Genomic DNA, 26,011 nt, shown 5'->3' with positions numbered 1-26,011 from the left:
CGTGGCACCTGCTATCACCAAGGAGAATTGACAATGACAGGGCCTGGGGCACCCGGGGGCTCCGGGTTGGGCGTCCGCCTTGGGCCCAGGCATGACCCGGGTCCAGGGATCAAGTCCCGCGTCCATCGGGCTCCCTGCGTGGAGCCTGCTTCTCCCTCTGCCTGGGTCTCTGACTCCCTCTGTCTCTCTGTGTGTGTCTCAAATGAATGAATGAATGAATGAATGAATGAATGAATGAATAAATAAATAATTTAAAAAAAAAGAGGTCTTTCTGATGTGCATCACTGCTAATCACCAGGCACCGGGCAAACACATGTGAGGTGATAGCCCCTCGCCTCTGTCTGTATCTCTGTGATTTTTGGTCCCCGAGGTGTAACCGCGACCTTAGTTGTTCCGCTGAGGACTTCTCACGGGCCAGACACCGCATCCGTCGTGCAGGATAAGCCTCTGGCTTCATTAACAGTGAGGCCGGGAGAGTGAGCTGTGGTCTCCGTCTGTCCGTCCGTCCGTCCGTTTGTGCTGCTCTAACACAATACCGTAGACGGGGGTGCGGGGTCGGGGGGGCCGAGGGACGGCAGAAATGTACCTCATGGCGTGGGAGGCTGAAGTCCGGGACGAAGGCGCTGGCAGGGCCTGCCTGGTGAGGGCCGCCCGCTGCTCCCGGGGGGCCTGTCCCCGCCCTGTCCTCCCGTGGGGCGGCGCGGACTTCTCTGGGGACTCTTCTAGAAGGCTGCTGACCTCGTTCACGGGCCCCCCCCCCGCCCCCCTGGCCTAACCCGATGGCTCCCAAGCGCCAACTTCCAGAGACCACCCGTGCAGGGCCTGGGACTCGATGGCAGATTTTGGGGGGAAACCTCCCGAGCCCGGCATCCATCGTCTGTCCCAGGCTTTCTGTATTATTTAGGAATCAGAAGCAGGACAGGTGAGAGCCGTGAGCGGGCACAGCCCCCGCCGACCCGGCCACCTCGTGCACCACCACCAGCCCGCGCCCCTGGGCTCACAGAGCGTGTCGGCGGGGAGGTGGCCGTGACCTGGGGGCGCCCGGGCCCTCTCCCTGCCTCCCTGTGCGGGGCTGGTTGCTGTTCCTCGGCCCGGAGGCTTTGGTCACTGAACGATGATGCTTGGGTGGCAGCCCAGGTGACAGCGAGGGACCGAGATGCCCGGGGCATCGTGGGCTTATTCACCATGGGACAGGCTGCTGGCCCGGCCTGTGCTGCCCGGGGAGCCCACGACGGCTTGGCGGGCTGCAGGGACCCCCGGGGTCCCCACGACCCGCTGAGCCAAGGAGCCCTGGGCTCTCACCTCTCGGGCTGGTGCTTCTCCCTGAGCCCGTGCTCTGCCCCCAGCTCCCCCGGGGTCCCCGGGAGTCAGCCCCCCGGGGAGGAGAGCCACGGCCCCAGCAGGCCCAGGGACCTCACTTCCTCTTAGAGTCACGTGCATCCTCCTGTCCGGGGCTTTCACAGTTTCAGAGATGCCCCGGGCTCCGCTGCCCCCTGGACTCTGTGCTGCCCCCCAAAGGGCTTCTGGGACCCCCAGGTCACCCCTTTAGACTTCAGCTTTATCCTGTTTGCAAAGCCGGTGGCAGTGGCCTGTGAGCTGCGGCCTCTGAAACCTCCTTGCTGTCGGGGGGCTCCTCTTCCCTCTGTCCGGGCCGATGAGCTTGTGGGGCTGAAGCGCCAGGAGGAAGACAGGCGGGAGCAGGAGGGCACCTCAGGGCGCTGGGCACCCCCGGGGCCTGCCCGGCCCTGCTGGCGTCTGGGGGTGAGGGCCCCTGCCCTGGGCTGCACCTGCAGGTCCCACGGCCCAACCCAGACACGCTGCCAGCCCCCTCTCCGCGCCATCCCCTCCCGCTGCAGGGGCCACCAGCAGGCTTCTCCCAGAGGCGACAACGGCCCCGATGGCCCACCAGGTCGCGGCTGCCCCATTCTTGCAGCGGTGCCAGGCAGGCTCGCAAAGTAGCCTGCGCACATTTGCAGGCCATCGTTTTACTGTCCTGCCTGGAGAGCCTCGCGGTCCCTCTGGCCCCAGACAGGACACCCCGTGCCCATGAGGCAAGCCGGCCCCATGACCCCGCTCTCACCCTGGGCTCCTTGCAAATTCCTGGACGCGGGGAGCTCGTCCCCACTGCAAGCCAGGTGGCCCTGCCTTCCTGCCTTTCCACACACACATCTCCCTCTGCCTTTTGAGTCTAAAAATGCAATCTTTTCAGAGAATCCTGCGTGGCTAAGTCTTTCTAGATTATCCTATTGGCAATCCTCTCCGTCATGTGGCACTTACATCGTTCGTACGTGACATTTTTTTGATACTTTGTCTCTCTCTGTCCTCCCCCCACTTAGAATAGTGCTGACACGTGGCTGTCAATGAACCTTGGTCATCAATAAACGAATGGATAGGTGATGACTATGTGCGGACATTGAAAATACTAGATTAACCCAAGGAGAAGTCACCCAAAGCCACCAAGAGGAATGATAAAGATGGTATCAGGGAGCATCTCTTGATCTCTGAGCGGCGATATTCTCCGAGCGACCTTATTCCTTACAAATGAGCTAGGAATTGGGTAAAACTGGGTAGACGCTGTGTTTGGTAACAACCATAGAAAGGAAGACCGATATTTCCTTGACATGTGTTTTTAACTGGCCTAAGTGTTTGAGTAACGTTTCCAAGTCAAGTGTCCGTGAGAAATCCCAGTAGGAATGTTCCAGAGGTTGATGGAAACGTCTACCTGGAACCCGACCAAGGTTTGGGTATGAAAATAGGATCTGAGGGATCCCTGGTGGTGCAGTGGTTTGGCGTCTGCCTTTGGCCCAGGGCGTGATCCTGGAGACCCGGGATCGAATCCCACATCGGGCTCCCGGTGCATGGAGCCTGCTTCTCCCTCTGCCTGTGTCTCTGCCTCTCTCTCTCTGTATGACTATCATAAATTAAAAAAAAAAATTAAAAAGGAATATCATTTAAAAAAAAAAAAAAGAAAATAGGATCTGAGACCGGGACGACAGAGGTTCTTCTTTAATTTGTTAATTTTATGACTATTTACTGGGTACTTAGGCTGTGCCAGGGACTGTGCCACATTCTAGCTGACGTCGTGGAGGCGACGGGGATCACCAAGAGGTGTGTGTCACGCGAGAGGGCATGGCCAGACCCACCTTGGAACCGAAGGTGAACTGCACTGGGGAAAAGTGTGGGGAAGCAGAGAGGACAAGAGGCAGCACGGGGCGAGGGACGAGTTTCACGGCAGAGGTTTTCCCTCCCAAGGGAACCCCTGCGTCTGGGCCTTTTCCCTGGGTTTTAAAGAAATGGGCAAAGTGGTAGATTGGAGGTTGTACCTCTGCACGGTGACTGCTGGACAGGGAATCACACAGCACAGCGCGAGTTCAGAGTATTTGTTTAATGGCTGTGCCTACGAATTACTTGAGTAGGTAATCATGTAACAGTGGAAGCGCATCCGCTAAAAGGATTATCGAGGCTCAGATCGGAGGTGGAAAGAGTATACGTTTGATTTTTTTGCTTTGGCAACACAAAGGAAGTGGGGCCTCAGGAAAATTCTTAGGAGAAGCGGCTGTCAGAGGACAAGGTTGACGCTCAGGAGAAGGGGGTCAATGATGTGTACGGTTGCCATGAACCCAACAACAGCAACAACAAAATAGATGGAATGGTGCATATTGAAAATTATTAGCATCCCTGTAATGGAAGCTGTTATAGGGGAGGGTGTTTATCCAATAAGGGCTTTGTCTCCTAAAAAATAAAAAAAATAATAACTAAAATAAAATAAAATAAAATAAAAAATAAAAAAAGGGCTTCATCTCCTAAATGTTCTACTCCATGTGACTTAGTTTATTAATTAGAATTAATTATTCAATAGGTACAGATATGGTTATTATCACAAAGATCACAAAGCTCAAGGACAACTCCCCTTGACTCGAAACACAAACACACACGCACACACACACACACACACACGCTTTCAAATGTCAGTTTAGGGAAATAAGACAAAAATTATTCAGAAATGATGTTATTGAAAAAAAAAAAAGATTCAGACTTCCATGTAAAATAGAAAACATGACAGCATGCAGGTAGGTGTGCAGCGTAAAGGCCATTTTAGATGGAACACAGAGGAAACCCGCAAGAAACCATTAGAGACAACCCAACCGAGTCTAGATGGAGACATCCTGACTCATTCAGTAGGTTAAGGACTCAGGGTAAGAAAACTAAACGTGGTTGTTTTTCTGTTGTCGTATAAAATATAGAGAAGGGATCCCTGGGTGGCGCAGCGGTTTGGCGCCTGCCTTTGGCCCAGGGCGCGATCCTGGAGACCCGGGATCGAATCCCACATCGGGCTCCCGGTGCATGGAGCCTGTTCCTCCCTCTGCCTGTGTCTCTGCCTCTCTCCCTCTCTCTGTGACTATCATAAATAAAAAAAATAAAAAAATAAATAAAATAAATAAATAAAATAAATAAATAAATAAATAAAATAAAATAAAACCTTTAAAAAAATTAAAAAATAAAATGTAGAGAAATCGCTGTATCCCTAAAATAGCCGTCGCAAAATTAAGATGTATCAGCGAACTGCCACAAGGACTAATAATCAAGCCTGTGCCAGAAAGCCATCAATAAAGCACATTCCCTGTCGTTTTTTCCCCGTCGATTCCTTTCCGCCACCCTGGGAATGCCCCGCGCCTGGCCTCGCTCCTTTCTCCTTGTCTTCACCTTACCATGGTTCCCCCGGGTTCTTCTAATCTGAGTTTTCCTTCTTGGGTCCCCCTTTTCACACTTTCTTGTCTTGCCTTGAATCCTCCTTGCAGGGTGATGCCATCCTGTAAGCGGCCCCCTTGGCGCCCCAGTCTTGCTCGTGGTGTCCCTCAGCCCCGTGAGACTGTGCAACTGATGAACCTGCAATTTCCGAAACTTAGTGTCCGGGCCACAAAATTAGCTCCTACAGTTTCTTTCTTTTTGATGAGGTAAACTGAGTCAACCCTTTCCTTGCATGGTGTCCACTGAGAAGACAACTTCTGATGCTCACCGGATGGTTTCCCTTCAGGGTGGAGCTCCCCCACTTGCTCAGTGAAGCTGCCTTTACCGTCTGCCAGCCCCTCACCAGCACCCTGGGCCTCCTCGTGATGCCACAGCAACCGTCCTTCCCTTCCCTGTGTTTAACTGGTTGTGTAGAGCTGTAGGATACGGCCTCTCGTATCTTCACACTGCTTCAAAGTCACATTTTAGGTACCTTCTTTCCTTAGCTTTATGTTCCTTAAAAATGGAATATTATTGATTTCCAGAGTCTACGGCAGGACCTGGCAGGTGGTAGGTGCTCAATACTGGAGTGGGTGCACAGTGTAGTATATGCTGAAGTCCCTTGAGAATTCTAAACTTTGTATCAAAATAGATTTTTTTTTTTTTTTTTTGCTTGTAATCAAGAAAGCTAGTTGCGACCTATACATTTGCATTTATAAACAGAGGCCTGGAAAGTATCCAATACTTATTTCTTCTTTGACCAACAGAAAACTTTGTAGACTGGTATTACCTCATACTCGCGTGTTAGGATCTATATTCCATGTGGTATAAGAGATGCATCATGCGGCCTGAGTGAGTTCTAGAATGCATTCCTTCAAGAGAAATAAATTGCAATGAAAGAGGTCTTCACTATGGAGACTTTTCTGATATTCATGGCTTTGGCAAAGGGTTCCTGGAAGCCATGGGCTTTTGAGGCAGTCCTCTGCAGTCATGACTCTGCAGGGAAGGAACACATGGGAGGAAACTGCAAAGCCCACCTGGTTCTAGAACCCCATGCTTGTGTTTCCTATTTCAGTCGATGGTAACTCTCCATACAGTTTCATCTGAAAGCTTTTCTTTTCTATAAAGAGGATCATAATTTTTAAGGTTTTAAAACCTTTTCCGTTATCACCCTCCCAGCATGACTGGGTCTTGGGGGGCTTCTTCACCCCGTTAGCTCTGGTACAAAATAGAACTCTTAGAGCACCGTGCACCCACTCATTCCATCTGTAGTCACTGCGAGCTGTGTGGGAGGCTTACGTCACTTGCGGGGGATCCAAGACACGGTTCTTTGACCGTGAAACACTCTCGGTCCAGTGGGAGTTGTAAACAAGTAAACAAATCCGTGCTCTTCTAAAGGTCCTTGTGTGGTGGTGAGAGTGTCCAGATCAAATAAGGCGTCAGCGGACATGCAAGGTTGGAGGCGAGTCTTGCCAGATGGAGGAAACTGGCCAATAGGTCCTTGGGAGAGCGGGGCAGTGTGGGCAAGATGTCAGCATTCCAGGCAGGAGAAGGAGCACGGGCAGGGACAGGGAGGAGGAAGGTGACAGACACGACAGAGAGGCTACAGATATGGTGGATTCCTTGTGTGCACCCCCCCCCCCACCAACTACTGAGTAGGCGCAAAAGGGCGGGAGGTGGTCAGACTGAGAAGAGACTTGCATGGTAACGGAAAGCCAGCTGGAACCCCCCCCTTTCCGTAGGACACCATGAGTATGCAGCTGTGAGCATTTAGAAGATTGGCTTTATATGGACCCAGGGGGCAAGACTGTCTAAGCTCCATAAGGACAGACACCCCAAGCCGAGAGGTGCATGAATCCGTCTTGCCTGAGCCTATGTCCCCTTGTCCTCCTTTCAAAATATTTTCTCTGGCTTTTCTCGCCTTGACCTTATGGCATTAACTACATACATTTTAGCTTTTCTCCAGGCTACGCTTCTTGAAACCTTCGTCTTAAGAAACAATAGGTACAGAACAAAAAGAAACAGGAAAAAAAAAAAAAAAAAAAACAGGTTTTAAAGGAAAGTTAGCAGGAACTGTCACACTTAAACGTTCACATTGCGCGTTAGCATAATCAAGACTGAGAAGTCCGTATTGAAGAAGTCTATTCAACGTTTTAAATTTTCTTCAATCCCAATATGACCCCTAACTTCCATGAGTACCAAATGCTTTCTGGATATCCAATGTACAGATTTGGAGAAGAAAAACAACAACAACAACAACAACAACAACAAAAACTGACCTCTCCTTAACAGAACATTATAGAGGATCTTGAGTTTCTTGAAGGGACAAGCTCTCTATGTGCTCATGGATACTCAGGAGCCCTCCAATCCTCTTCTGGGTTTGGAATATTCGGGAAGCATGACTGCTTGATGGTACTACTGATTCAGACAGGTCCCTCTGCCTGCCTAAATCGCTTACGTATTAACTCAGAAGTTTCAAGAGAAATGCCAGCTGTGGACATTTAAAAGCCAAATGTAAATTCTTGGTGTCAGAGCAGGGTGGGGGAGGGTGTTCCTGAAAGTCAGAGTTTGGGCTTTGAACAGAGGAAGCAAATCCCTGAGAGCGGGCGCCACCTAGGGGTGTCAGCGGGAGGAGCCCCTGGGCTTTGACACAGGGTCCCTGTGGGCACCTGTTTGGGATGCTCTGCGTCTCCTGGGGTTGGCGGCCCGAGAACTGAGGCCCATTCACGTGCTAGAAATAGACGTACTGTTATGTTGCTGGCTCCATGGCTTTCTCTGAGCCAGCTTGGAAGGAATCGTTAGAACTGAAACAGAATCGCGCTTGACTTTCTCACTAATCCTGACAGAGTAGGTCCTGTATCCGCGTCTCATGTGAAGTGTGCTCGTTTGTGTTCATCAGGAGTCCAAAAAGAAAGTAAGTTGTAAGACCAAAAAAAAAAAAAAAAGACATTTTAAGAAAATGCAGTTTAAGCCTGATGGTTATAGTTTTTTAGTTTTCCTTGAAACTGTGTTTGTATTTTATATACTTCTCTGAAGGTCCTGCTGCATTTGAAATATACACATACCCGTGTCTACAGCTCGTGGATGATTCAAAGCGTGTAACTGTGTGTTGCTGCACAGATCCTCGTGCTGATCGCTGCACACGCACGTGCTTTGCATGCATGTACATACATTCACATGTGCACACACGTGTACACACATGCACATTTGCACCCGTGCACACACAGGCACACGCAGGCATTCACAGGCACACATGCACAATGCCTGTGTCCGAAATTCTGACGAAGACTTTTTCTGATAACACAAGACTTTCTTTGCTTCTGAAATCCTGGAGGAGCAAAGCTTATTTCCATTTCAGCGCCTGAGTTCAATCACCATTTATCGACCTCCGTTGTATGGAAGGGCATTTTAAACTTACAACAAAATAAAGTGCAGAGGTCTAAGAAGTAAGAATAAAAACTGGGGTGAAGTTGAGGGACTCGGTGCCAGACAGCTCAGTAGCTCGGAGACCCCTTCGTGTTCTTTGTTCTGTTCTATCCAACATTATGTCATCGGGACTTTGCCCTTCTCTCCATGTGTCTTGAATGACTGTGTATTAAATACACAGGTACCGTGGTCACCTGTGATTGTCTAAGTAACAACCCGGCCATCCAGCCATTCATTCCTTTGGAAAATATTGAGGACTGCCCTTGGAATCATCTGGAAGATGCATTACCTGGTTTTAAGAGTTTTATGCTCTAAAGATATCATACTGATTTATAGATACATAGATAGAGAGATAGAGAGATAGAGAGAGAGAGATAAATAAATAAATAAATAAATAAATAAATAAATAAATAAATGTGAAAAAATGCCTTGGCTGACTCCAGGAATAAGCAGTTAATTTATTTCCTCAGCTTATGCTCCAGAGCTGTCCCCCAATCATCTTTCCCCCAATCTACTTACCCTTCATGTCCTATGCTAGGTAACCGACCAAGTAATCTGTGTCCCAAACCTTCTGTTACACTGCGGCCTGGCTTCGGGGACCAGTGTCATGGTCCCCACGATGGCTTTAGTTCTCTCGTAGAATTAAAGCCCGTGTGTCATGCCTGCTATACTAACTCCAGCCTAGCAGAGACCAGTCCCGAACCGTGCACTTTTTGTAGAGAACCTACTCTAGCATTTGACACGTAGTAGAAGCTAAATGAATACTCAGTACATAGTTAGCATTAAAAATAGGTTTTATTTTTTATTATTTTATTTTTTGAGGTTTTATTTATTTATTTATTCATGAGAGACACACACAGAGAGAGAGGCAGAGCCACAGGCAGAGGGAGAAGCAGGCTCCATGCAGGGAGCCCGACGTGGGACTCGATCCTTGGATTCCAGGATCACTCCCTGGGCCAAAGGCGTCTGCTCAACCACTGAGCCACCCAGGTGTCCCTAAATACAGGTTTTAAAAAGTTTATGTAGAGATAATTAGAAAATAGGTTAACCTTTTAACTTTTGAGTAAAGATAGTTGCTGCCTATGGGTTGATAGGCAAATGCCTAAAAGTTGAAGAAAGGAAAATTTGGATAAAGGTCTATGCCATTAATTCTATGGAGATTTAATGTTAAAAGCTGCGATGGGCAATACTGAAGTGGCTCTTGCTCCTGGCTTTCGGTCTGCCTCTGCATCATTCGCAATCGCTTTGCTCCATGGATGGATTTCTACGTCAGATTATTCACATGGCATAGCATATTCTCATAGCAACGTGTTTTCATGGTAGGAAGTATTTTGCTCAAGATGATCAGATTCGATGGGAATTTGAATGGCGACAGAATAAGTAGAAGGGAGGAAGAAAAGAAATTCCCAGAAAAGAGGAATCAATCTAAGAAAATAAAGAAGAAAACGAAAGTGGCCGTTGTACCTTGTGATCCTGCTGAGGGATTTAGCAGGACAGTGGTTCCCGGGTAATCTTTAATATACGACTTCTGCGTGAGGCGCTATCAGCTTAAAAACACGTCAGCTAGTCGCGGCTAGCTCCAGAGTGAGGGAGAGAAACTAATTCTGCAGAAGAGGACTCCAGACCTATTCCTCCTCCTCCTCCTCCTCCTCCTCTTCCTTTCTTCTTCTTTCTTCTTTCTTCTTCTTCTTCTTCTTCTTCTTCTTCTTCTTCTTCTTCTTCTTCTTCTTCTTCTTCTTTTCTTCCTTCTTCTTCTCCTTCTTCTCCTTCTTCTTTCCCCGCCCCCCAAACCTATTTATTCTTAATGATGCACTGTGCTGTGGTGATTCTCAGTTCGGTGTGGACTGTTCCCGGAGTGGCGTCCCCCCATCTCATCTCCCTTGTCCTTTTCTCTTTGATGAACAATACCTTGTGCTGATGTCATCGCCTTGAGGAAATGCCCACACTCTGACTGACACTAGAGAGATTAAAGTGGCCTCCTCTGGGCTCTTCTGCCATTCTGTACCTCATCCAATGTCCAGCCCCAACCACAAGTGTGCCAGCACGGTCATACTCCCTTACTTTTCTCAATCAGAATGTGTCTGCACCGTGCCCTCCTCCATTCGCCGGCCGGACAACCGTGTCTCCGTGGCAAGACTCCCATCCCCACAGCCACAATGCCCCACAGAAACCCATGCCTCCATGTATCATCCACAGCCCATTTCTGGGTTCATCCCTATCAGTGAGCAAATACCCTACTTGAGTTTTAAAAATTATTAAAAATAGAAAAATTTAGCCTTTGGTTTTTCTTTGAATTTCCCAGTAGGGAGGCAAAGGTATTTTATTTCTCAACCCTGTATATATTATTTCTATTTTAAAGCCACACCAAATTGTATCCCACAAGTTTTCTCATTCTGGTCATTAGTCAGCATCTATGCGTGTGCCCTAATACGAGAGGCACTATCACCATGGCCTGGCTGGTGGTGTTTAAGATGGATTGAACATCTCAGTGCCAAATGAAGGACTTCTTTGCACATGGCCCCTGAAAAACTTTCCTTTATCACCCATCTGGAGCAAAAAAGCCTAGTGTGAGTAGTACTGATGGGGAGCCTGACAGGACCTGCGTCAGTTGCTCTTGGAATGGAGCGATCCATCTGGTTCATAGACAGCATGTACCCATTAGTGAAATATGATTCACATTCAAACTCGGTTGCTCCCCATTTGGTTTATACACTGGTGAGAGATTTTCCAGATGTTATTTTTGAGTTTATAAATATGCTCGCCTGGGTGAAGAGCCTATATATTCTTGCATTTTGGACATTAGGGAGCTGAAAATGACTTCAGATTCAGTTTTAATCCAACAACTCATTTTTTTTTTAAGAGAAAGAAAACCACATGACTCAGAATTAAACACCAGGTCTTGGACATATGGAAAAGAACCTGGTTGGGGATTAGAAGATCAGGGTCGTTTTTCTGGGTGAGCCACTGAGTCATTGCCCCCAGCTTCCCAGAGGAGAGGGGTTAACTGGAAAGGTCTCTTGCCTGAATGCTGGTCTATGAACTGCACTGGGGTGATGAAGTTTTTCAGCAGCCAATGAGAAATGTAAGGTAAATTGGGTAAACTTTTCATAACTTTTAATACTCACTTATGTTGTATAAAACAATAAACTTTTGTTCTGATAATTTTTTGTTCTTTGATAAGCAAATGGCAATAGTAGAGAATATTATTGTGTAGATAACCACTGTCTACCGATGACGTCAGGAATTGATTTTTTAAAAAATACAATTTAGAAAAAAAATGATGTTCTATGAAATCCAAAATTTCTAGGATCTCTAACCTGAAAAAGCTCTAAATTTCTGCCAATTCCTTAGTCTGGAAGGACAACATATATTAAGTAAATTTTTATCATTTTCCGCTAATACCAGGAAAATTAATCACATGAGATCACAAGGGATGAAGTACACTTTCCATTTCTTAATGAGAGTCTCTATATTAAAGTCTTTTAATTCATTGGGTTTTGGGGTTTTTTAGAAGTTATTTGTAGCTATGTCTTTGGATGCTAAGTTTCTAGTTTTCATTAAGGTTGTAAATAAATTAGAAATTAATGTAGGCATGGGAAGCAAAAAAAAAAAAAGCAGTAAAGAGGGAAGTAGCTAAAGGTGTTTTGAGCATAATAAAGAACACTTATTCACCAATATATTATTTGAAAGTATGGCTTGGGTATGCAGTAGACAGCACCCATGCTTCCTTGTAACTGAACGTGAATTTATTGGCCCTATTATCAAATTACTACCCCACAAAATGCTTTTTTCAACTACAATTTTTTAAGTTAATTTTATTTTATTTAAGTTCAATGAATTAATATATTGGTTATTGGTTTCAGAAGTAGAGGGCAGTCATTCATTAGGCTTATATCACACCCAGTGTGCATCACATCACGTTCCCTCCTTGATGCCCATCACCCAGTTACCCCATTCCCCCACCCACTGCCCTCCAGAGCAATTTTAAAACCAAAGATACACTGAATGCTCAGTATCCCTCCAAAAATAGGGCTATAGTTTATAGTTTACTTAATTCCTCTTTTGTTCCTAAATAGTATATTGATGACATTGACAGAATGTTTTATGTAGATAAGATTTTTGATTATCAGGGTCCCCTGGGTTGCTCAGTGGTTGAGCATCTGCCTTCGGCCCAGGGTGTGATCCTGGGGTCCTGGGATCGAGTCCCACGTCGGGCTCCCTGCAGGGAGCCTGCTTCTCCCTCTGCCTGTGTCTCTGCCTCTCTGTCTCTCATGAATAAATAAATAAATAATTAAAATATTTTTTATTATGAAAACCAGTTAGGTTTTTACACCCTCAAAGAGTCCCACTGAAAAATTGTCATTTAATGTCCAGAAATACATAAGGGAAATTTGGAGGGAAAAGTTTGTGAAGAAGGTATATGTGTGTAAGGCTCTTTGCCAATTCCCCACTTGCAAGTCACTTTCCTTAATGTTCAATTTGCCTGAAACTTCCCTTTCAAATGAAAGATACTGCCATTTTAGAGAATTTAATGTAATACAAGGGATGTTGCTTTGTGAAGCAGTTTATGGTGGTTTTTTTTTTTTTTTTTTTTTGCCAATTTAGCAGATATCCTTTCTGCCCAATTTTGCTAACTATCCCTTTGAATGCTCAAAAGTGTGCAAAAGATAAAAATCAAAATAAATACATTGAAACATATCGTAACATTTTCAAAGGGGCTCCAACTGTCTCATTGTACGTGAACTGCTGAGTTTGTGGATTTGATGATGACAATAATTCAGTGACTTTGATTTAGGTAAAGTGATTCTGGATGAATGGCATTATTTCACAGAAAAACAGAGAATAAAGAAAGTCAAATGAATTTAAGAGATTGATGTAAGGATAGTGGGTTAGGGAAAAAAGTAAAAGAGAACGTCTGGATCTTTTGAATTTTCTTTCCATTAGTTTTAATTTGATGTGTGTGATTTATGTCAAGTAAGGAATAAAAATTTTGGGATCCCTGGGTGACGCAGCGGTTTGGAGCCTGCCTTTGGCCCAGGGCGCGATCCTGGAGACCCGGGATCGAATCCCATGTCGGGCTCCAGTGCATGGAGCCTGCTTCTCCCTCTGCCTGTGTCTCTGACTCTCTCTCTCTTGTGTGTGTGTGACTATCATAAATAAATTTTAAAAAAATTTAAAAAAAAGAAAAAAAGGAATAAAATTTTTTCTACAACCTATTCAGTGATTAGAGCAGCAAATTTCCAAGATGTAATTAACATGTAGATATGAATTTCTTAACAAAGAGATGTATGTATATTTTGAATTATCTTTAAGCCTTTGCTTTGGTGTTGTTGGCTGTATGTTTGTAAAAGTAATTTCCTGTAGAAACACTTTTTGCTTAGGGGAGTGAAAAGAAGGCCTAAGACCAAATAGTTTCTTGCTAAATTGCCGTCCCTTGCACAAAACATTGTCTGGGCAACAAAGAGTGAACGACTGCTAGGGAACATTTCCCATGTTGGATACGGGGGCCTTTGCAAACCTGAGCGTGGTATTGGTCTTGGGGCCTTATAGATAAGCTCCTGGCTATATACTAATTGAATTGGAAATATCTCTACTAATTTAATATGTTAAAGATTTACTGATTTCTACTGCTTTAAGTTACCCAGATAAATCAAGGATACACTCAAACAAGCAAACTGAAGTGGAAAATTGGCTTTCTCAGATAAAGTTTTCCTCTGGGCTACTCCAAACATTAATGGAATATTATTTAATTAGCTATGAGTTTGTTTTACTCTAAACTTTTTGGGAAATTGACCTAATATTCTGTTTCCTGGTTGAACATTTATAAAACTCCATGATAAACTAGTATTAAGCTACTCTACACAAGAAGAATCTTGTTACCTAGTTAGTATCCTCAGTGTAAATTTGAAAACTTGGCTTTCCTGTTTCAAACAGCTGAGATTCATAAGAGCCCTCAATGCCCACGATATAATCATAAGAAGAGAACATTGGATTTGTGCGGGTCAATGTTGATATCATACATACCTACTTTTCACAACTGAACATGTCTCGTGACAGGAGAAGTTGGCAAAAATGATATTAAGCAAAAACCAAACAGCAAACTTCAGTCCACCCCTTGGTGACACTATGCCTGATTGTGGGGATTGGGGTGTGGGGTCAGGGGCAGGTGCTGGCCGAAAGGAAATCCAAGTAGTTCACGATGACCAGAGAAGAGGAGACAACTGGGTAAGTGGTAGGAGAGGAGACTTGGAAAGTAGTTCCAGGACAGACCAGGAAATTCTTCCTGTGCCTTAATAGGCAGTTCTTGTTTTACTATTAACTTGCTGGACCATAGCAGAGTCCTAGCAGTAAAGTTATGGGACCCTATTAGTCATTGAGAGTTCTTGCTTTGCCAGCAAGATGGAGGGAAGACACCTGATAAATGGGAAGAACTTAGGATCCAGATGTAGTCAGAAGAAGAGAGATTGAAAGCCCTTTGTATTTTAGTGATAGGTGACTGCATTTCAAAAGCTTTACGTGGGTTAGAAAGGTAAAGCTATGTATGGAGTGAACCTTGGCTTCCAGGGAAGGTTTATTTATTTTTATTTTATTTTTATTTTTTTGGATTCATTTACCTATTTATTTGAGAGATAGGAGAGCAAAAGAGAGAATGCTCACAGAGGAAGAGGGAGAGGGAGAAGCAGGTTCCCCTCTGGGCAGGGACTCCCCAAGGTGGGACTCAATCCTTGGGTCTTGGGATTGTGACCTGAGCCCAAGACAGACCCTTAACCAGCTGAGCCATCCAGCACCCCCATTTTTTAATAGAAAATTTAAACATGTGCTTATACGATAAGTCATTCGAGGGCAAGATTCAAGAAAGAGAATGATCCAAGAAGCGAGGAGTCAAAGAGACGGGAGAGGGTAGGGTAGGATTCGTTATGGTTTATAGGTAAGAATAAGGAAGTTTTCAAGTGTGGGTTTCTCTGATCTCAAATGCCTACCGCATAAGGCTGAATTTTCATCCCTCAAATCTAGAAGGCATATCTGTGAAGACATTTAAGAAAGCTACACTCCCTTGTATGCTGAAGGGATACTCAATGCTACTGTAATTTTCCAAACCTGGATATTAAGGTAAGCTGTTATAAATCAGGGCAGTTTTCTAGATGTTCTTTTTTCTGGTTTCCATGATGCAAAATCCCCACAAGTATATTTTCTCCATCTTTCATGCATTTTCTTTCTGGTATATTTTTAGTCATTTCTTGACTCATCATGCTCTTTTATAGAATTGGTTTTATGTCATTCTGCTGCATATCACAGCCTAGGTTTTATTACTCCACATTCATTCTCTTAAAATTATTTTCAGAACGAAAAAGAAAATAGAGCAAGTCAAATCGGTATGATATTGAAGTTAAAAATATAATTTGCTCTTATAGTTCATCTTAGATTAATAAACTGCAGAAGGCAAATGAACAGAAACATCAATTATCAGCTTTCTATAGTCATGGAAATTCTCAAAACAGGTATAATAGAGTTTTAATAACAAGGTAATTATAACAGGCCAGCAACTTAATTCCTTGGAGAACTGCTTTTCTTTTACTCCTGAAAAGGATTCCAGTACGATCTAATTTGTTTTTCTTTCTTTTTCTCCTACTTCTTCACCCTTTTTTCCTTCTCACGCTCTATGTATTGACTGCAGAAGCAAACCTAACAAGGGGCTTACCTTTAGAAGGAAGAAATATATATTTGCTCTATTGCTACATCTCTTTTCATTCCTATTACCCGGAAGTCTCCACCCATATGCTTAGATGCTTTACATCAATAGAATCATGATATGCATAGACTTTCATATTCTAACATCACACTCAATAGGTAATAAATGGGTGTGTGTTTTTGGTCTCTCAGTGTAAACAAAATCAATTGTCCTGATAAACTATCATACGTTTAACTGTTCCTCTGTTGTTGGGATTTTAAGTTTTACTTTTCTCTGCATAAATATTTCATGCTATAATGAATGTCATCTAAATATAGATTTTCAGGAATAGAAAAATTAGACTAATTAATAAGAACATAAGTGTGGTTCTTGCTCTGTGCTGACTTGTTGCTCTCCAAATACAGACAAATTCCTAAACAATATCACCAGGTGTGGGACAATTTCAATATAATTATTTTAGCCTTTAGCATTATACATTTTAATGGCTTGTTATTTAAAAAAGATTATGAAATCTTACATTATCTCTATTGACTTTTCAATTTATGCATTTATTTTAAAAAAGTTTTATTTGAGAGGTGCCTGGGTGGCTCAGTTGGGTGTCTGCTTCTTGGTTTTGGCTCAGGTCATGACCTCGGGGTCATGGGATAGAGCCCCGTGTCAGGCTCCACCCTCAGCATGGGGTCTACTTAAGATTCTCTCCCTCCCCTGCCCCCTCCCCCTGCTCCCTTGCTTATGCTTTTTCTCACATAAATTAATACGTCTTTTAAAAAAGTTTCATTTAAAAAAAAAAAGTTTCATTTGAAACCATCATGTAAATACTTAACTTACTTAGTGATACATAAACAACCTCCTGTTTATTTTTTTTTATTTTTTATTTTTTTTTAATTTTTTTATTATTTTTTTATGATAGAGAGAGAGAGAGAGAGAGAGAGGCAGAGACACAGGCAGAGGGAGAAGCAGGCTCCATGCACCGGGAGCCCGATGTGGGATTCGATCCTGGGTCTCCAGGATCGCGCCCTGGGCCAAAGGCAGGCTCCAAACTGCTGCGCCACCCAGGGATCCCCAACCTCCTGTTTATAATGAAAAGGTTTCTTTAATCATTTTCTTTTTAAGAAATATTAATGGTTAGCAACAATTTTAAAGAAATAAGTAAAAATAAAATCAGCTATTTAAGTTTTAGATAAAGTTCAATATGCAAAATAAGTACAAGGGAGCTGATTAAAGAAAAATATTATTCACTTTTTAAAATCTTTCTTGAATATGTGAAAAATACCTAAATTGTTCATCTCTCTTACTGCTAGTCAGATAATTGCCAGCCCCAGCTACTAAAATTAATGCCAATATGGTTTCGATCACTGATAATTGTGTGATTTAATTCTGTCATTTGAAATAATAATAGTAGCTATTTTGTTCATTTATAATTTTTCATATAATTTGTATCTATCTTATTTTGTATTCTTATATTTATCACTACATATACATTATTTTTTCCCACTGTAGTATTTTTAATATCAATTAGAAAATTAGAAAACACTTTTCTGAAGTTAATAGAATACCTCTTTCAAATGTGAAGACAATCGTTTCTTGACCTTTTGGCCAAGATCAAACGTGAAGACAGATTTTATACACACCTGAAAGAGGTATATGTTATAATATCCATTAAGGCATTTTAAAGGGTACTCTATAAATTGATGGTGTGAAAAATATTTAACAGTTTTTTTTTTAATTTTTTTTTTATTTATTTATGATAGTCACACAGAGAGAGAGAGAGAGGCAGAGACATAGGCAGAGGGAGAAGCAGGCTCCATGCACCGGGAGCCTGACGTGGGATTCGATCCCGGGTCTCCAGGATCGCGCCCTGGGCCAAAGGCAGGTGCTAAACCGCTGCGCCACCCAGGGATCCCGTGAAAAATATTTATAAGAAACATTATACAATGGGATATTATTCAGCCATCCAAAGGTATGGGATCTTACCACTTACATCAAGGTGGATGGAACTGGAGGGTATTATACTGAGTGAAATAAGTCAATCAGAGGAAGACAATTATCATCTCGTTTCACTCATATGTGGATGGTAAGAAACAGCACAGAGAACATTAGGGAAGGGAGGGAAAACTGAATGGGAAGAAATCAGAGAGGGAGACTAACCATGAGAGACGCTAATCTCTAGGAAACAAACTGAGGGTCACTGGGGGGTGGTGGGGGATGGGGTAATTGGGTGACAGGTTATAAGGAGCCATGTGTTGTAATAAGAACTGGATGTTATATGCAACTGATGAATAACTGAACCCTACATCTGAAATTAGTGATGTATATATGTTGGCTAATTGGATTAAAACAAAAAAAATAAATATTGTGTGCTTTATATCCTTCCAGAGGAAAGGGTATTTGTTTACATTATACAGTGGTTTTTGAAATTTGGGAAAATAATATTGTAATCAAATAATTTGCTTCTAGAATCATATAGGCAATCACTCAAAACTCATCAAAATTGGGACTATCTACAAATCACCCAAAAATCAGCTTTAATGGTATTGTTTCCTTGAACATATTTTGAAATCCTAGTTTTTCTGAATATATTTCCATGTCTTATGAATAATCACTGGCACCAAATGGCTGGAACTCCCTCTCTTCTCTCTGGGCATTATTTCAATTAGTCACTCATCTTTCTGTTCTTCAGACTGAGGAGAAAGAACATAACTCTGGAAAGATTTCTTGGTGAAGTAGGGAGAAACAATGTATTTTTTGAAGAGCATAGAATAAAAATGTCATAAATGGACAGATCATGAGGCTAGAGGCTTCGGGAAAAGAAAGCACTAAATAAAACAAGAATGAGAAAAAAAAACCTGTCTGCAAGAAGATCTAAGACTGATTTTCTGGAGGGTTGATAATAGTAAAGGCTGTTCATTTCCTGTCTTAGGATGTTCATTTGTAGAAGCATGCTCTCAGTAAACAATTCTCAATTCATACTTCAGAAATAGTTAGCACAGGCATTTATTTCTTCCACGGCCATATCTGTTCAGAGCACAGTGGCCAATGAATTCAGCTGACGTCAACATGTATTAATGGGCAAAAGAAACTTGGTGATCTCTCCTATCTGAGTTATAACAGCCATTGCGGTGAGACATGTTGGGGCTGTGGGTGGGTGCACGATACACACCATTCCAGGTTTGATCGCATCCTCACCAGGAACTTCTGTGTCACTTCCAAATGGCTGGAATGACCTTAGACCCTTAAGGTCAGTGTCTTCATCCATACAATGGGAAAAAGAGTTCCTTCCATCGGATTGCTTGGAAAGCTAAGTTGCATTTATAAGCAAATAATCTGGCAAATAGCAAACAGAGAACATTAATTTGATGATATTACAAAGAGGTGAGGAACATGCCAAGGCTAAAATAATTTTTTATAGCTCTTGCCTTATACAATTTATCTTTAATATTTAATCTTCAGAGTGACTGGGTGACTCAATTGGTTAAGTGTCTGCCTTTGGCTCAGGTCATGTCTCAGGGTCCTGGGATCAAGCCATTCGTTGGACTCTGTGTTCACCAGGGAGTCTGCTTGTCCATCTTCCTCTACCCGTCCCCCGCCATTCATGCTCTCTCAAATAGATAAATAAAATCTTTAAAAAATAAAATTTAATCTTTACTCCAAATATATATGAATAAATAAGAATAAACAGATTTCTTTTAAAGGGGATATTTAAAAAACTAGATGAGCAGGAAAAGCATTATTATGAGTAATATATTTACTTTGGGTTTAACAAATTGAACATATGAAATGAAACTATTTAAAACAAATACTCTACACCAAATTCTCTATTCAAGAACAATTTTATTCAAGAGAGTTGAGCTGAAAGCATATATGTCAAATCATGCTTCATTTTTTAAAAGAAACTATATAATATTGTCATAACAAAATTAAAAATGCTGCTGTTAGAATAAATGAGATAGGATTTTTATAAGATAATATAGGCTTTTCATTATATACCATTTCCACACACATGTTTATCAAATGTTTTAGCCAATCAGATTGAATCTGCCTGTCAGCGTGGAATAGAAGAGGTATAGTAATTCCCATATATTATAGTGGATAAGATATTGGTTATAAAATATCGAATCTTATTTATTTTATAATCTAAAAACTGTTGACAAACTCAGGAATTCTTGGAGGAGGAATAGTGGCTTTATACTTAGATTATGGGACACATTTCTAGTTTTCCTAATTTTTAAAATATTATCAAATGATGGATGTTCTGTTAGTTTGCTAACTTGGAAGTGGAAAATAATTCTAATTCTTAGAAAACAAACACAAAAGTAAAACCTGAAAAAACTCAATTTTCTTCTTACCACCTCATGAATTGATTATCAGAGACAATATAACAAGGTTATATTGTCAATAACTGTTTTGAAATTAGATTTCTTAGGTATAGCACATGTAGTCCACCATCAGCACATGTAATTAAGGACTAAACACCCACAGATGCTCGAGTTTTTAGTTTTAATTTATCTCCAATTGTGTATTTATGTGTATGTATGGGTGTATGCATGTATGTACCTACCTATCTACATCCCTGCATACCAACCTACCTGACCCTCCAGCCCTACTGTGCCAGTGACCAAGGATCAAAGTGACATACGAGTGGAATGGCTGCTTTTTTATTGCAAGTTCTCTGCTGATTCGCATTCAGAATCTAGCTGTTTAATAACAGAGGATACTTTGATTTGGAGAAGATAGACTCGATTTCCCTTTATTCATTGCGAACAGGCTTTGCTTATTCCAGAGAGAAGAGGTATAAGTTTTTATTTGCTGCTACAATGAATCACTGCAAATTTAGGGCCTTAAAAATCATACCCCAAAATGTATTCCTGGCAAGATTCTCATTGACCTAGAATCCAGGCTCAGCAAGTTCTGCTTTTCTGAAGGAAAAATGGGCAGCCTTTTCGCTTGTCTTTTCCAGCCTCTAGAGGCTACCCACCTTCTTTTGCTCATGGCCCCCTTTCCCCATCTTAAAGCCAGCAGACTCACATCTTTCCAACCATTTTTCTCCAGTGATAATTCCTTTTGATCATAGCCTGGAAAATTTCTCAGAGTTAAGAACCCATTGTGATAGCACTGGATCCATTCAGGTAATCCAGGACAATTTTCCCATCTCAAAATCCTTAACTCTGTATCTGTAAAGACCCCATGGTCAAGTACATGAACACATGCACAGGTTCTTGGGATGAGGATGTGCATATCCTTGGTGGGGGGCATTATTCTGCCTTCAGAGATGCCAAAATACATACAATACCAATGCTTTCCTACTTCTGGGTGTTCGTGCAGGCTGTTCCTGCTCCCCAGAATGCTGTCTTCAGGTTTTGCCTGCCTGTGCTTTGTGTTTCAAGCATGAAACTCCTTTCTTTATGGGCATTTTTGGATATTTAGGTCCTCACTTTTATTTTCTTTTTTCCTTTTGTAACACTTACCACAGCTATTACATAAATATGTGTTTGAGCATGTATTTCTGTAGAACTGGCTTCCCTCTGGCACTGCAAGCTCTCTGAGGGCAGGTACCATGTTTTATTCAACTGCAAATGTATATCATTCACCATGATGCTCAGAGAGAGAGAAACCAAACAACGGCTTTTGAATGAATACACCAATGATGTACTGAAGACTACATGCTGACAAAAATTAATTTTGAATTTAAGTATAAAAATACAAATTTAGTTTTCAAGACCTGGATAAAACCCACTCCATAAAAGATTTTATACATTTCTATGACCTTTATGTTCTTCCATTCTCGTGAAAAAAGTTATGAAATGCAAAAAGAAAAAAGAATATGCAGAAAGATAGAGTAAGGCATTAACATGCCATATTGTCACTGAGCTCTTGAAAAGCAAACAGGCAGATGCTTCATTTTCTAAAGCACATTCAGTAAAATGAATAAAAACCTAACTATATTGTAAAGAAAAGACGTAATTCATCGAGCAGCCACATCTCATTTTGTTGTGTCATTATAGGGGTGATAATGCTGTCTAAGACAGCTGGCCAGCCCACCAGCCCTAGAAATGGCAGGATGAAAATGTTTTCTCTGGGGGAAAAAAAAAAAAAGTACTTTACACTTAAATTGAGACACAAGCCTTAAGAGCTGTCAGTTGTGGGAGTTGGACATCCGTGTGTCTCCATTACTTCTTTCCAAAGTACAATTATCTACATGTAAATAAAGGATGTTTTTCTGGTCCAGGAATTTTTGGGTTGTCTTAAATAAATGTTGTTGAGCCAGGCAAACAAAGTAACAATCTCTTCATAACTTCTACATATAATGGTCATCCCTCATAATTAGGTATACCCAAGGTCTTTGCAGGAAGCAAAAGCTTGAATCTGGCCCCTGCCCCACAAAGTTCAGGTGCCTAAACCACCCTGAACATATTGTGAATGTTCCATCCACACAGTAATGGCTTTAAAATTATTTTTCTTTGGCCTTTAACTTTTCATATATATTTTGGTAAGATTTGAGAAAATTGTAGAAATGAAGTAGTTGGCCGAGGGCTAATAAGGGTTCATGTATATTTTGCATTTCCTTTTACTCTACAGTTGTCACTTCCTGCACTTTACATATTTTTGTTTAACTTACTGGAAAAAGAATCCACACCAATGTTTATTTCATCTCAGATACTCTGAGTATGTAAGATTACTTGATCCTCACAGCAATCATTTGGATTGTGAAAGATTCTTGTGAATTTATATGTCAATCCATATGCCTCAGTGAAGTTAGGCACCTACGCAAGGTCAACTAGATAGAAGGTGGTGGCTGGAATTTGAATTCCTCTACTTCTGGTTGCAGCATATCATAATGTCTTAGGCACCGAACATCTAGATACGTAAAACAAAATAAGGAAGAATTAAATTCATAAAATAACTCTCCAAAATTGAATTATGGAAATTAGAAAAATAACATCAACCCAAATGCCTTTTACCCTGCTTAGCTTTTATTTTTCCTTTTTAAATTTTTATTTTTTTTAATTTAAATTCCAGTACAGTAAACATACAGCGTTATATTAGTTGCAGATATACAACACAGTGATTCAACAATTCTATGCATTACTCAGTGTTCATCATCATTGTGTATTCTTTTTTTTTTTAATTTTCTTTTGATTTTTATTTATTTTAGTCACAGAGAGAGAGAGAGAGAGGCAGAGACACAGGCAGAGGGAGAAGCAGGCTCCATGCACCAGGAGCCCGACGTGGGATTCGATCCCGGGTCTCCAGGATCAAGCCCTGGGCCAAAGGCAGGCGCTAAACCGCTTCGCCACCCAGGGATCCCCATCATTGTGTATTCTTTCCCCCCCCATGTTTTATTTACTTATTTTAGATAGTTAACATATAATGCAATATTGGTTTCTGGAGTAGAATTTAATGATTCATTACTTGCATAGAGTAGCTTTTTATTTTTATTTTTTTTATTTATTTTATTTTTATTTATTTATTTATTTTTTTTTAATGATAGTCACAGAGAGAGAGAGAGAGGCAGAGACACAGGCAGAGGAAGAAGCAGGCTCCATGCACCGGGAGCCCGACGTGGGATTTGATCCCGGGTCTCCAGGATCGCGCCCTGGGCCAAAGGCAGGCGCCAAACCGCTGCGCCACCCAGGGATCCCTATAGAGTAGCTTTTTAAAAAGGATATGTAGGGCAGCTCGGGTGGCTTAGCAGTTTAATGCTGCCTTCAGCCCAGGGCCTAATCTTGGAGACCCGGGATGGAGTCCCACGTAAGGCTCCCTGCATGGAGCCTGCTTCTCCCTCTGCCTGTGTCTTTGCCTCTCTCTCTGTGTGTCACGAATGAATGAATGAATGAATGAATGAGTAAATAAATCTTTTAAAAAATTAAAAAGTTAAAAGGATTTTTAATTATTATAATGACAGTACAATAAATTTATTTCAACCTAAATTTCTTTTTTTTTTTTAATTTTTTTAATTTTTATTTATTTATGATAGTCACAGAGAGAGAGAGGCAGAGACACAGGCAGAGGGAGAAGCAGGCTCCATGCACCGGGAGCCTGATGTGGGATTCGATCCCGGGTCTCCAGGATCATGCCCTGGGCCAAAGGCAGGCACCAAACCACTGCGCCACCCAGGGATCCCTCAACCTAAATTTCTAAAGACTTTTCACATTTTTATCTGACTATGTAATTTCATCATTGAGATTCAACTTCTCCACTTAAAAAATAAGTATATTAAGTAGAGAATTGTGGGGTTCTGTGTAATCCTAGCTTGCATTGATTTTTCTGTGATTTCTATAATATTGTGTGTTTTTAATATTCAGTACTTTTCTTACATGTTACAATAACCAAAGCAAACAAAAATTGATGTGGCATGATCAGAAAAGAATTATCATCAATGTATTGAATAAAGGAACTGTTTTGGAATTCTAGCTAGAATCTTGTCATAATGAGTACAGCATTACGTTTCATTGTGTTCAGGTAGTTAAAGAGGAGCACTTGAAATTTCAGACTACAACAATAAAAGGAAGCAAATCTCACTGAGATATTATGACTAAAAATAAATTATTACCAGAAAAAATTATAATGATAAAGATTTGTGGGTGTACATACTTAATTATCATTTAGGATTTCATGGTAACTCCCCAAGACAGTTTTCAAGATATCCAGAGTCCTTGACATTTTAATGGTTACCATTTTTCATTTATCTCATTTTTCCCATATTCATTAAGAATCATAATAATCTTGAACTGTTCATAAAATCTTGACCTAAAATTTTGTCACAGTAAGCCATTGAAAAGGAGAAGAAAAACTGTTGTTCTCCAGTGCAAACCTATACAAAATCATTGAATTTTCCATCCAGAGCGTCATACTTGAGTCTTGAATTTGTGGAAATATTTGAAGAAGATCAAAGGACATGATCTCTAAAAACTATCGTTGAATTAGCAACATTCAATCTGGACTATGGGTCTCCCTAGCGTCATGCACTGAACATGGACTGAAGAGGTGATTCATTCAAAGTGCAGTGCAGGGCTTTGTGGAAGAGGCAAGGATGGCTTGATCTGTCCATCCTCCCAACACTTGCTCTTTGGTAGGCAGAATGCAGTCTTGACAATAGCTGGTGGTCAAATGACATTTTGAACATATTTCTATTTGCCTTCTTTTGTTCTGGTATTTGTTAGGAAGACAAGCTGTAATCAAATCATGTGACTTGGCTCCTAAAGCACCCTACCCACTTCTTTTTCACTCTGACATGCTCTTCATCTATATTAAGCACCAATGCATTTTGGAACTACACTTAAGATACAGATCTCAAACTAATAAAAATCACCCTAAAAACAGTTTATGTGTTGATGACTAAAGCAGAAAAAAAAAGTGTGAATTTAACATTTTCACACATTAGGTTAAATATAACCTCAAGTGTAATTTTGACGCTGTTATATTTTCTTCACTTAATGCATTATAATGTAGGATTACACCAGGTGTTAGGCTACATAATTTTTTCTATGTGCAATCCCATGCAGATGTGCAAACTGAGGAGCAGAGAGGTCTTCCCCATGTTCTCATTACATAGTTGTGTTGGAGCTGGGGTTGACTCCTGCCCTGCCTTCTTCTAAATGCCATGCTCTTCCATGCCCACCACCTTGCAAGCATCCCCATGGAGGGACACAGTTGTCTAGGACACACATACACACTTGGAAATCCATAGAACCTGAATAGAAGCAAGGTGAGGGCAGTTCTGATTAAAATAAAAGGAGAGGATACTTACCCGGCAGGGGAGATACCATGATCATGGAGCTGGTTTTCCCAGGGCAAGGCTTAGCCATTGCACTCCAGATGTGCTGACCCCTCTGATTTCCCAAATGTGGGAACCTCTCGACTGCATAATTTGTGGTAGTGGGGGACTGTGTTCACACTTTACCCTGGTAAAAAATAATAATAATAATAATAATTTTAAAAATTAAAAAAATTAAAGGTGGGGAAAGATTTAAAATAAATAAATAAAAGGGGGAGAAACAAGTGATATCACTGTGGATATCTATTCAGAAATATCATTTTAACTCTTCCATGCTGTGAACTGTGCCATTCCAGAGGTCTATGAACTGTGTCTCAGAATAACATGTTTAAAAGCACACAAAAAATATAGATTGCAGGAAACCAATTATATTGAACTATACTCTTTGGGGA

General features: G+C 41.7%; 1 protein-coding gene and 1 non-coding gene across 3 annotated transcripts in view; both read left to right on the top strand.

Moving 5' to 3' along the window:
• CSMD1 (CUB and Sushi multiple domains 1) overlaps window positions 1-26,011 on the top strand; it is a 1,870,054-nt gene that overhangs the window by 751,390 nt on the left and 1,092,653 nt on the right. The window lies entirely within an intron of this gene.
• LOC144285149 (U1 spliceosomal RNA) lies at window positions 25,585-25,749 on the top strand. The gene has a single exon (XR_013353541.1). It is a non-coding gene; the product is annotated as a U1 spliceosomal RNA (small nuclear RNA).

Source organism: Canis aureus, chromosome 15 (assembly GCF_053574225.1).
Source record: "Canis aureus isolate CA01 chromosome 15, VMU_Caureus_v.1.0, whole genome shotgun sequence".
NCBI classification, from domain to species: Eukaryota; Metazoa; Chordata; class Mammalia; order Carnivora; family Canidae; genus Canis; species Canis aureus.
This window is presented reverse-complemented; position numbering and strand designations above follow the sequence as displayed.